Source organism: Sus scrofa, chromosome 6 (assembly GCF_000003025.6).
Source record: "Sus scrofa isolate TJ Tabasco breed Duroc chromosome 6, Sscrofa11.1, whole genome shotgun sequence".
Taxonomy (NCBI): domain Eukaryota; kingdom Metazoa; phylum Chordata; class Mammalia; order Artiodactyla; family Suidae; genus Sus; species Sus scrofa.
In genome coordinates, this window is record NC_010448.4 from 125,356,049 (window position 1) to 125,369,524 (window position 13,476).

The window sequence follows — 13,476 nt, forward strand, 5'->3', positions numbered from 1 at the left end:
ATTTCATTTACTGCTTAGAGGCAGTATAGATTCAAAACATTCTTAAAGGACTGGATGAGAAAGGAGCAGAGCTTTATGTTCATAACTTCAACTGAAATCTCCCATCTATACTCTTAAGCCAGTTCCCTCTATCCAAAAGGAAAAAAAAATAGTGTTATAAATACCACATCTATTATTCTCATCAGATAATCTTCACTTCCAGGTAAATGGCAATTGGTTTTATTGACCCAACCTACAAGAAACAAAGAGGACAAGTGTGTGCTCTTCTTTCCAGCATTATTCTAGGCAAACTGGAGATGTATTGTGCCTCAATGCCCACCAGCTGAAATGTGCTATTGGTTCCCATATGATTTTAAATAATCAAGGACCTTCACAAACTGACTCCCAGTTACATATTTCCCACAGCATCCTAGTATATCTATTTCAATTCTGTTAAATTTGTTGTCTACATTCTGCAAGCATCCCCTTCAAATATCAACATCTCTATGCCTTTGTTCATGGTTTTCATCACTAACAGAATGTTCACCTTTTCATCCTCCACTTAAATAAATCCCTCCTATCTTTCAAAGTCCTACTCAATTTTTGTCTCTATTCTGAAGTACTCCTCACATCTTTATTTGTCTTCCTTCATCATAATTACTATAGCAGTTATAGTTAGCACCATGTTATTCCAACATCTAATTATATGTTGTCATATTACGCTGTTCAACTTTGCTTTCACAGACTGTGAGTTCTATCAATGCAAAAATAATTCACTTCCTCTGAATGATCTACCAAAAAGAGAGGCATGGTAAGCATTTATCAATAAATAGCAAGAAAATTAACTGATCACTTATTTATTACAGGAAATGGTGACTCCTTATCTATGGGTCCCTAATGAGATTTGCTTTAGCAATGGCTAATTTGAGGATGGAGATAGGTCAAACTATGGAAGGTCTTGGAGATGCTATGAGGATTCTGGCTACATTTTTACAAATATGTCATGCTTTGGAACTTAGCATTTCCTCTGAAGATTATGTTTGTGCTTCTTTCCATATTAATGTTTAAGAATCATGTAATTTACTCCTTCATACTTACTAGGTGTCATTAATCAAAAAAAGTGGAAAGTAAGAAGTACTGGCCAGGATATGAGAAATTGGAACTCCTGTGCACTGTTGGTGAGAATGTTGGTGCCACTGTGGAAAACAGTCCAGCGATTCCTCTAAAAGCTAAATATGGAATTAACCATATCATCCAGTAAGTCCACTTTTGAGAATATAGCCAAAAGAATTTCATAGCAGCATTATTCATAATAGCAAAAAGGTGGAAGCAACCTTAGTATCCATCAATAAATGAATGGATAAACGAAAGTGTAGAATATTATTCACTAAAACTGAAGGAAATTATGATACATGCTACAGTATGATTGAATTTTGAAGATATAAAAAGTAAAATAAAGCCAAGCACAACAAGACAGATATTTTTGTGTTTCCACTTCTATGAAGTAACTAGAATAGGCAAACTTATACAGGCAGAAAGTGTAATGAAGGTTATTAGGGGTAGGGAGAATGAGGAAACAGGGCTTCAGTGATTCTGTTTGGAATGATGAAAATTTTCTGGAAATGGAGAGTGTTGATTATTCCACCATGTCTTCAAAATATTAAATGCTGGTTAAGTGTGCACTTAAAATGATTAAGACAGTTGATTTTATTCTATGCATATTTTACCACAATAAAAAAGAAATTTTTTATTTTTTAAGAAGCACTTGTTTTATATCTACTTTTCATATAGCTATTTATTCATTTTTTGTTTTTTTTATGTCCAGAATTACTTTATAGGAAACCCTCAACTATTTTTGTGTCTTTTAGGTTCCTATGCATGAAAAACTTTATCCTTCAAACTGTCTATCTCCCAGAATTAAACGTGCTCACTTTGCAATTTTCAGCATACCATGCCTCTCCCCTATACATTGCTTAAAAATCTACTCCCTCACTCCTGACTACACATTCCAGATGCACAGTTTTAACAAGTGGCTACTTCATGCACATGTAAGCCAAACAAAATTTAATCATAATTAGGAATCTGTGTATGCTGCAAAAAAATTTGGACTCTGTATTGTTGCTACTTCATAAAATATATGTTTCTACTTAATTTGGTCAAGCTTTCATAGGTTTTACTATATCTCCTCATGGTAAACTTATCTCACTCTTTATAGCCAGCTGTGACGTTATATTTTCAACTGATTATTTTATTCCAAAATTCTTCTTTTTCCATAATTGTCTAATTAATCCACAGTTGTCTTGTCTGTGACTCAATTCTAAGAAATCTACCCAGGCAAGATAACATTGCCTGACAATCTGAACAACCACTTTTGGTTACCCATTTTGTTTCTCAGGTAAGCCACCATAATTCATTCTCAAACAACATTCATAAATCTAGGCAGCTCCAGTTATTTTCTCCTTATGACTAAAGTAATTATTTTGGGTTTTGTTACTTCAGAGATATCTCTTCAATGACTGACTCATAGTTCTTTATCCTTTATCAAATATTCTAGACTTCTATTCATTTTCTGGAAGATAAAATGGAGTCAGTGCTTTCTTATAATCAATGTACTTATTTTATTCTCCACTCTTAAATACTATTCTAAATACCATAGCAGAAGCAAAACTGATTATAAAACCAAACTTGTTATATAAATAAATTTGACTTTAGCTATACTGCTATTTATTTTAGTGTTAATTTTGAAATTCCATTAACCAAGGAGTAACAATTAAGAAACTATATGTTGATAGTAAAAACATGTAAGAGCTCATTTCAATAAATAAAAAGTTTTGTGGTGATAAGAGACTTCATTATCAGTCACAGATACATAACATGAGAGGGGCCATAGAGACTGAGGAAAGGGGAAGGATTCAGTGGGGAAAAAAAAAAAAAGCCCTTACAAATTAAGCAACTATACAGTAAAAAAATTAGTTGGTAATTTGTGTTATTAGATATATGATTCACAGATTATACCCAGTGTTTTAAAACATAGTGTGTGTGGCGTTAAAATCATATGAACCAGAAGTTTTCCCATTATAATTGCTATGAGGTTCACAAAAGAAACCTCTGAGGGAGTCAAGGCACAGAGGAGGCTTTGCTAAGGTGTTAGGAACACAGACACCATCTTGAAAGGTGAATAGGATTGGATCAGTGCAGAGAAGGGAATCCAAGGAAAGGGGAAGATACAAAGTTCAGGCCACCTGCAGCTGGCTGGTTTTGAAGACTGCTGATAACATGTAAATATTCTGGAGAGAGAGAGACTAGAAAACAAGAGAGAAGAAATAACAACAAATAGATGTTGTGTCCTAATTAAGCATGCTTTTCCTATGAGGTAAAGTAAATAGAAGAGAACGTATCGGGTTCCCATTATGTGGATGGGAGGAGAATTTCACTCGGTCTCACTGTTGATTTGTTTTAAATCACATTGTTAATGTGAGATTTCATAAACATTAGGGTTTACCATATTTTATAATGGACTTTTTTCCTTTTCTCCCAAGCTGCACTGCGGCATATAGAGTTCTGGGCCAGGCATCAGAGATGAGCTGTTTCTATGACCTACACACTGAAGATGCATTAGTGCCAGATCTACTGTGCCTGCCCAGGGATCAAACCTGTGTCCCAGGGCTGGAGACTCTGCAGATCTTGTTTCACCTCAGTGGGAACTCCATGATGGATTTTTTTTTTAAGGTTAAGATCTTCTAAGATAATGCTTAGAGTTTTTCTTTTTATTAGTCTGCTTTTAAATTTATAAGCATGAGCAAAATTACAAAAGTTACAAATAATTATTTGAATTATAACACATGTATTTAGGGTAAAATCAAATAAAATTATATAAAACAATAATAATAAAATAGCTAATCTTGATTGAATATTTACTATGTACCAACAAATATTCTAAGCTCTTTCCCTGTGAAATATTTTTAAGCAGCACAGAAATTTCTTTAAGGCAAGTACTGTTAATGCCCCCACTATAGAGAGAGAAAACAAGTCACAGAGGGAACACATTTGTTCCAGATCTCAGAGCTAGGAAGTAATGGAGTTAGGATGAGAACCTGGGTGATCTGCCTCCAAGCCCACTAGAGAACATGGCCAATAAAACAGTACTACAGTACTAAAGAAAATCTAACAACAAACATCAAAATATAGTCATTTGTTGTACATTAAATCTCCACATACTTGAAATTCGCAGAGTTGATTTTGTGTTCTCATTATGAAAAAAGTAACAATGTTAATGTGATAGATGTTAATTAGTTAATTAGTTTGAATATGGTGATCATTTCACAATATATACATAAATCAAAACATCAAGTTATACATCTTAATTATAAAAACTCTTATAAAAAGAAGATAATAAAACTGTCACTCTATTAACAAAATAGTAGCAGTGATAGTTAGGATGACATAGAGTTTTTAAAGATTGTTTTCACCACTATATTATTATATGAGGTTCTTATCACTTGATGGGAAAAACTAAGGCATGGAAAGATTATTTGATAGAATATTCTAGAAGCACTGTGTTTAAGCTTGAACTTTTTTGAGGGCTTCAATATTTTCTCACTTTACATTGCACTCTATTACCACTAAAATTTAGCAAGTAGCATTAAAAAAAAAAAAAGTAAAATATCCCCAAAGAGAAGAAAGTCACTGGCAATCAAAATTGAGAGGGGAATGTCAAAATTAACAAATGGTACCTGAAGAAAATGAATAAATTGGGTACTAATGATGCTTTATTATTTTAAATTATGGTACCACTAGCTGAGCTGGGAAGGCTTTATTTTTTTTTCCTGGTTATTGTATCTTTAAAAATATGAATTCCATCTAAACTGCCTCTTTAAATAAGATTAATTCATAGCATTTCCCATTTAATTGCTTTATCTGTTTTGGTCCATTAGATTCTATTCGTGAATATGGCTTTTATGATAAATTAAATTCTAGGGTTTTATTTTGACATCTAAGTTAATTTTTAATTCTGGAAAAAGTTCTGCCCTATGCAATTTTGTTCTTTTGAAAATGCTGGGGAAAAATGCTATTTGGAGCATTATATTCATGAAGCAGGTATTTTGCTGAGCTTTCTTTGGGTTTTCTTAGGGCTGAGCCTCTTTACTGAAAGACCTCTTTGAGGGATGTATGTGTGTTAGCTCTTCCTATGATTTCCAAGGGAGATTCATCAGAAGAAAGTACTTAGTTTAAGCTTCCCTGGCTGTCAGGGTAGAATTGAACCCCCATGCTGTCTTCACTTGAGTAACTGAAAAGTCATTTGTGTCTTTCTTTTGTGTAACTCCTTCTCCTTGTAAATTAGTCTAGCTTTGGCCATGGAGTCAAAGCCTCTCTCTAAGAATTACAGGAATAAAAATATAATGTAGTCTTATTCACATAAAAGAAGAGCAATGATAGTGAAGGTCAGAATGGCTGCAGTCCCAAGGTTGGCATAAGTCATTAATGACTTTGGCATGAAACACTGAAGTGAATGGTTTGCTGAGAAATTCATTTACTTCGCAAGTTTACAGAAATATGCAACCATTATCCCAGTATTGCATCAGAGTGGGAGCTCATAGATGAGTCTGAAAAGCTGCTCCTCTTGGCTTCTATAATTTCCCAAGAATAATGACCTCTGTTTCCTTCTACCTTCTGAATCTGGAACTATAACAGAAAAGGGGATTCTGGGAAATGTAGTTCCTGGCTTTTCCTTGATGATGCAGTTAAGACTTTCCACAGAGGAGGTGTTGATGGCCAATGATGGTGATGCAGCTTCTCTTATGAGACATAGCATGAAATAGGTCATCATATGACAAGACAATGAAAGTCCAATACTTTCCCATGTCTATAATGAGTCTTTATCTTAAATTACTATTATATACTGAAAATCAACCCATGCACTGTCATTTACTGTTTGGACATCTATTTTGTAGCTGCCATTTTGGTAGGCACTATGAATAAGGTATGCTATTTTTTTTTTAAGGCACACAATTAAATTTTCTCTGAATTAAAAAAAGATACTTAGGAGTTGAACACAATTTTATTATTAAACTGTGGCAATAATTTCTAGGGAATGTTGATCGTTTGCTGAAATAAGGAAACATTATTTGAAATTAAGATCTAACCAGAAAATCTAAGACATTTGAAATCTAATTGTTCCACACATTTAAGACAAAGAGTATGTAAAAACCTGAGAGAATCAAGAGAAGGAAAAAACACACTAATTACATTTCGACTATTTGAGCTCAAAAAGAGCATAGGAAATTGAGCTTTCCCGAGAATATGCCATACTATTTTATGCCTCAAAACTGTTTTTTAAAGTTTTGAATATACGTGTACGTCTCCACAACAGCCATCTGTCTCCAGAATGTCTTTGCTTACAAGGAGTTTAGCAGACTTTGAAGTCTTTGGAGGCAGACACCATATCTAAAATGTTTTCTATAGTTCCCGTCATGGTGCAGAGGAAATGAATCGGACTAGGAACCATGAGGTTACCAGTTCGTTCCCTGGCCTTGCTCAGTGGGTTAAGGATCTTGCGTTGCTGTGACCTGTGGTGTAGGTCGCAGATGCAGCTCAGATCTGACGTTGCTGTGGCTCTGGAAAAGGCTGATTATACCTCCATATGCCATGTGTGTGGCCCTCAAAAAGACAAAAGACAAATAAATAAATAAATAAAATAAAATGTTTTCTGTCCCCAATGATTAATAGAATGCTAGCTACATGGTAGAGATGCAAAACAAGTATATGAAATTCATATTTACAGTAATTCAAACAAGATCATCCTAGACTGTATAGAGGAAGTATCATATCTATCTAGGAAAGATATGACAGTGTCCCTTCCAAGATATCTCACAGAGTGGTATCGATTTTCTTGGTAAATTTCCTCACAATGATTCAGGTTCTGGCCCTTATCCTTTTGGCTCAGAAATATGCCTTTGTCAGAACACTTTGCCTGCATCCATTTTTCTCAAACATGTTCATTTTAACCGAATTTATAAGACTGAGTAATAAACTCAGGATATCAGTTTATTCATTCATAGGAAACAATATATTTTACTGGGAGAATAAATTCCATTCATAAGAAATGAAATATACAAAGCCTATGTGACTAACTCTTTGCTTCCTAGGGGACAGGTATTTGTGGAAAATGAAATAATAATCAAAATGTGTGACTATTAAATTCAGATAGAATCAGTTAATGGAATTAATATTCATCTGTGATTGGAATGATCTTGTCAATAGGACCAGGGCACATGAAATCTATTAAATATCTTCTGTGGCATTCATTTAATGGAATGATTTTGCCAAAGGGACCAGAACACCCAAAACCCTAAAGTGCTCTCCCTTTGGAGCAGTATTGGAAAGGCACTGCCAATGTATACCCAAATAGTTCTTAATTTTCAAACTTACGCCCCCATGGCTGACTCAGTTCCTTGCAATTTCTGTATTCTTTCAGGTCACAGGAAACTGTTGTAAGCTTAAGAAAGAATCTGTCCCTTTCAAGAAGACTTGAGCTCTCTAATGTCTGATCTAGTCCACAATGTATAGATTTTGCCTTTTAACTTCAGTGGGAATATTTTTTCCTCATAGTCAAATTCTCTATCTAAATATTTGCTACAACATTAATAGCCGCCACTCATCAAGAGGTATATTTTATACTGGGTGTCATTTTTTTCCTCCCAGCAGCCTTATAACATGGGCACCATCAACTCCATTTGCTGATTAGGATCTTGATGTTCAAAGTGGTTTACTCTGAACCAAAGTTATAACATATTATGAGTAAGTAGATTGAGTTTTGGTCTGTTGACTGTGAAGCCTGTGCTCTGTAAACCTCAACAAGCTTCACATCAAGTGATGCCTCAAAAAAAAAAAAAAATCATTAGGTTTTTTCACTCTTTTCTTTTCTGGAGTCAAATTTTATTGAATCCAAATAAATTAGATACTACCTTACCTAATTCAAATCCTAATACTTTCCATTCACATCTACAACAAAAACTGCTAACAAATTTTAATTTTCTAAATAGGGCATACTTTCAGAAGAAAATTCTAAGTAGAGTTATCCTGGATTATGTAATTGAAAATTGACTCCAAGCTCTCCAAAAGTGCTTTGCTGTGTCCAGTCTTCAAAGGTCAAATAGTACCTTGAGTATTTTCATAGGCAACAGGGATGATCCAGAATGTCTATTAAAAAAGAAAACTGGGGTATCTATATGTGGTGCAGGAGACATGAAAAACTCTCCAATGTCTACTCATCTCACTCAGAGTGAAGCTTTACTATGACTCACATTTTGTACTGTGACTTACAGGTTCCTATATGAACTAGATTCCTGTTACTCTCTTCCTTCATCTCCCCTGCTCTTCCCTTTCCTCCATCACTCTAACCACATTGACCGCTTCCCTCTTCCTGGATTTGCTAAACACTCCTCCACATGAAGGCATCTGAAATCCCTCTTCCAGGAAAGTTCACCTCTATATAATATCTACATGGTATTCCCCCTACCCCTACCATCCACCTTCTACTAGCTAATCTAGTATTTTGCTTTTTTATTTTTTAGGGCTGCACCCATGGCACATGGAGGTTCCCAGGCTAGAGGTCCAATTGGAGCTATGGCTGCTGACCTATGCCACAGCCACAGCAACACAGGATCCAAGCTGCATCTGTGACCTACACCACAGCTCAGAGCAACACCAGATCCTTAACCCACTGAACAAAGCCAGCGATCGAACCTGCAACCTCATGGTTCCTAGTCAATCCATTTCCACTGTGCCATCACAGGAACTCCTAATCTAGTATTTTGAATCTCTCCCTCCAACATATTTTATTCCTGAAAAACTTCTTGATGTAGAATAGAAAATAAATATTTCTGAGTGAATGAACACATAAACATTGGATTTCAATTGACTTCAGTTCTTTTGACTCACAGTGAGTAGTTAAGTGACAGTATGGCCTTTGCACCTGATTAGGAGTCCCGTATGTCAGCTGCAGACTGTCAACAAGGAAAATGCTTCCTTCCTGTGTTTTCAATATTGATGGAACTGGTATATTATGGAAAAGCATGCATGATAAAATGTCATGTATAGACATTACTAAGAAGTGTATACCTAGTTTCAAAGCTTTGGAAGACTGAGTCACATTCTTATTTGCTGAAAATACATCTGAGGACACTAAAATATTTTATAGTCACCTTCATCTACAAAGAGCATTTTAGAAACTCATCATTTAACTCATTAGACATCTAATCCTATACGAATTTTTTTTTCATTTTTGTCTAGGGTTACTATTCCTTGCACAACTAATTCACAGCATATTTCACATACAGCCAATCATTTATTTAACATCCAATAAAAAAAAACTCAACTGTATTGTGATAATTATAATACATTTTAATTTTAACTGTTTCAAAGAAAGATCTAAAATTTCCTAATCAATAATTTAAAACATATTGAAAACAAATCCCAAAATTTATATGCTACCAAAGCAATCCCAAGGAACAAAAACCAAGCAGAAGGCATAACTCTCCCAGACTTCAGGCAATATTACAAAGCCACAGGAATCAAGATGATGTGGTACTGGTACCAAAACAGACATACAGACCAATGTAAAAGAATAGAGAACCCAGAAATAAACACAGACACCTACGGTCAATTAATCTTTGACAAAGAAGGCAAGGATATAAAATGGGAAAAAGTCTTTTCAGCAATGGTGATGCAAAAACTGGACAGCTGCATGTAAATCAATGAAACTAGAACACACCCTCACACCATGCACAAAAATAAACTCCAAATGGCTCAAATAAACTCAAAATGGCTTAAAGACCTAAACATAAGACATCATCAAACTCCTAGAAGAGAACATAGGCAAAATATTCTCTGACATCAACTGTGCAAATGTTTTCTAAGGTCAGTCTTCCAAGGCAACAGAAATAAAAGCAAAAATGAACCAATGGGACCTAATCAAACTGACAAGCTTTTGCACAGCAAAAGAAACCATTAAAAAAAAAAAAAAAGACAGCTTACAGAATGGGAGAAAATAGTTTCAAACCATGCAGCTGACAAAGGCCTAATCTCTAAAATATGAAAACAACTTATACAACCTAACAGGAAAAAAAGCCAACAACCAAATGCAAAAATGAGCAAAAATCATTTCTCCAAAGAAGATACACTGATGGCCAAAAAGCACATGAAAATAATGCTGAACATCACTGATTATTAGAGAAATGAAAACCAAAACTATTATGAGGTACCACCACATACCAATTAGAATGGCCATCATTAACAAGTCCACAAATAACAAATGCTGGAGTGGGTGTGGACAAAAGCAAACCCTTCTACGCTGTTGGTGGGAATGTAAATTGGTACAGCCACTACGGAAAACAGTATGGAGGAACCTCAGAAAACTAAATATAGAACTACCATATGACTCAGCAATCCCACTCTTAGGTACATATTTGGACAAAACTTTCCTTGAAAAAGACACATGCACCCGCATGTTCATTGCAGCACTATTTGCAATAGCCAAGGCATGGAAACAACCAAAATGCCATTAACAGATGAATGGATTAAGCAGAAGTGGTATATATACACAATGGAATACTACTCAGAACAAAATAAGAACGAAATAATGCCATTTGCAATAACATGGATGGAATTAGAGACTCTCCTACTAAGTGAAGTAAGTCAGAATGAGAAAGACAAATTCCATATGATATCACTTTTATCTGGAATCTAACATAGAGCACAAATAAGTCTTTCCACAGAAAAGAAGCTCATGGATTTGGAGAACAGACTTGTGGTTGCTGAGGGGGATGGAGAGGGAGTGGGTTGGACTAAGAATCTGGGGTTAATCAATGCAAATGATTGCTTTTGGCATGGATAAGCAAAGAGATCCTGCTGTATAGCTCTGGAAACTGTATCTAGTCACTTATGATGGAGAATGATGGAGGACAATGTGAAAAAATATATATATATACACATAACACAACTGGGTCACTTAGTTGTATAGTAGAAAATTGACAGAACACTGTAAACCAACTATAATGGAAAAATAAAAATCATTTAAAAAATAATAAAATAAAATATATTGAGACATCTATGTAACCAACAATGTACCAAGATTCCCTGTACCAACCATTCCCTGCAGAGAATTTATAAGTATCCTAAATGAAACACATGAAAAGGGTAGAAAACTAGTACCTAACTGAAGGAATCTGATTACAAAGGCAAAAACAATTCAAAGAGAAGAGATTGATATAAACTGATGCCATCAAGTAAGGCTTCATGGATGAGAGGGGCCTAAAATAACAGAGAGAACTTGGGTAAAGGATTTAAGAATTGGTTCAAACCAAACTGAGTATAATAAATAACACAGTAAAAAAAAAATGCCCCTCAGGAAGTGCCAATTTTGGTTTTTACTCCTTTGCCACTGATCCCTTTTGGTCTCAGATATCTGATCTGTAAAGAATGACTCCTCATGTTTATTTTCCAGGACTGCTATAGAGATTTACTAAGGTGGCATGTTACACTCCTGGAACTGCGATCAGCATGTTTATTCAAGTATTCTCAATCACTTTTTTGTTCATTCGTGGAAGATGTGTGTCTCTCCTGTGTATGAGCCATTATGGTTAGTTGATTAAAATGGGAAATTCAAGTTAAACTTGTAGCTTTCTCTGTGACAAAAGTCAAGATTGTGAAATGTGTGTTTCAAGTCCTCTTAGGATCAGTTCCAATTGTTTCAGCCTCCTCCAGCCAGTTAGCTGAGCTGCCCATATTATGAAATTGAGTTTTGCCTTATAGTGAATTATGTTTCATTTTGTGATGTCTACTTTTTCATGAAAATTTGAGGGAAAGAATCCTGTTCTTATTTCCCCACAGACATTGTCATTACCCAGAGTCCTTCACAGAAACCCTTGGTCAGAAATGTGCTTCCATATACAAAATCCAACTTACTTTTACCAACAAGTGTCCTTAACTAAGTTCATTATGGAAAGAATGTTTGCATCTCCCCCAAAATTCAAATGTCAAAGCATTAACTCCCCAGGGTGATGGTAGCAGGAAGTAGGGTGTTTGAGATGTGACTATGTTTAAATGACATCATGAGGTCCTCATGAAGGGATTAATGTCCTAAGAAGAAGCCAAAGAGCTTGCCCTCTCTTTGCTTTCCCCACTCACTACTCTTCTCCCTGTTGCCATATGAAGCTACAGCAAAAGGGCAGCCATCTGCAAATTAAAACAAGGTCCTTCCACCTTGCATAGATGAGCACCTTGATTGCATAGGTGAGCACCTTGATCTTGAACTTTGCAGTCTCCAGAACTGTAAAAAAATAAATGCCTGCTCTTTAAGCCACTCAGTCTGTAGCATTTTGTGATAGAAGCCCAAGGTTATTAAAACAAAGTTCTTGGGAAAACCTCAGGGATCAATGCCATGGAACTACAGATAAATGAAATAAAATCCAGCACTAAAGCTTCTATTATGTACCCCAGATACTTAACTCGATAAAATCATTGAAATGTCTGCTAGTAAGACTTGCTTTCTTCTTCCAATTGTATAATTTATCTTCGATATTTTTTATACTTTTATAACATTTTCTAAGAATGATTATATTATTTTTCTCGCTGCAAATTGTATATGGGTTCCAGAATTAAGAGAAATGACCTTAATCTCTTCCCTCTGCCATGTACTACTTCACATTCACTTAGTTAACTCACAGTTTTATTTTTCTCAATCTCTACCCTCCAACCCTTGCCCTACATGACCTGTTTCTTTCCACTTAGAAATTTAATTTTCTGTGGTGATTCAATCCTTCCTGATCAACCCCAGTCATCACAGGAAGGATGGCAGCAGACTTGGTATTGGACCAAATTCTAGCGAGAGGCACTGTTCTTCAGTCAGAGCAGGTGCACAGAAAACCAGAGGGATGCTTTGCACAGGCAAAGCCATCAGCTCACTCAGCATAGAGGTGGCTGCCACTGCCTTGCTCAGAGCTCATTGCTTTAAATGAAAGTCTGCTGTAAACATTCATTCAGATAGATTTATTCAAAAGTGTTTAAGGTTGAGCTGAGTTTATTACTACAGATGTGGCTGGGGCCCTTACCATGTAGCATAATGTTTCATCAGCTGCCACACTAAACATACCCAGGTGACATATGGTGTCTATTGACAGGAGTCTGGGGGTCTTTTATGGCAAATAATAGTTCAAGGGAGGTTTGCTGGAGATTTTGTTTTTGTAATACTCTGAGTGGGTTAAAGTTTATGAAAATTTTAAATCTTTCCTTTTAGTTTAAATTATCTTTTTTTTTTTTGTCATTTTGACCATCCCTGACTCCAAAGAAAGCAATAAGCCTGTCAAAGGAGGAATTAATTAAGCAAATCAATCAGTCAGTTTTATTAAGGAATTACAAAGCCCAAGTGAAACATTAATTATTCAGATAATGGGACATCTCAGAGCCTTTCTTTTCAATTATTGATAAGCTGCTATCTAT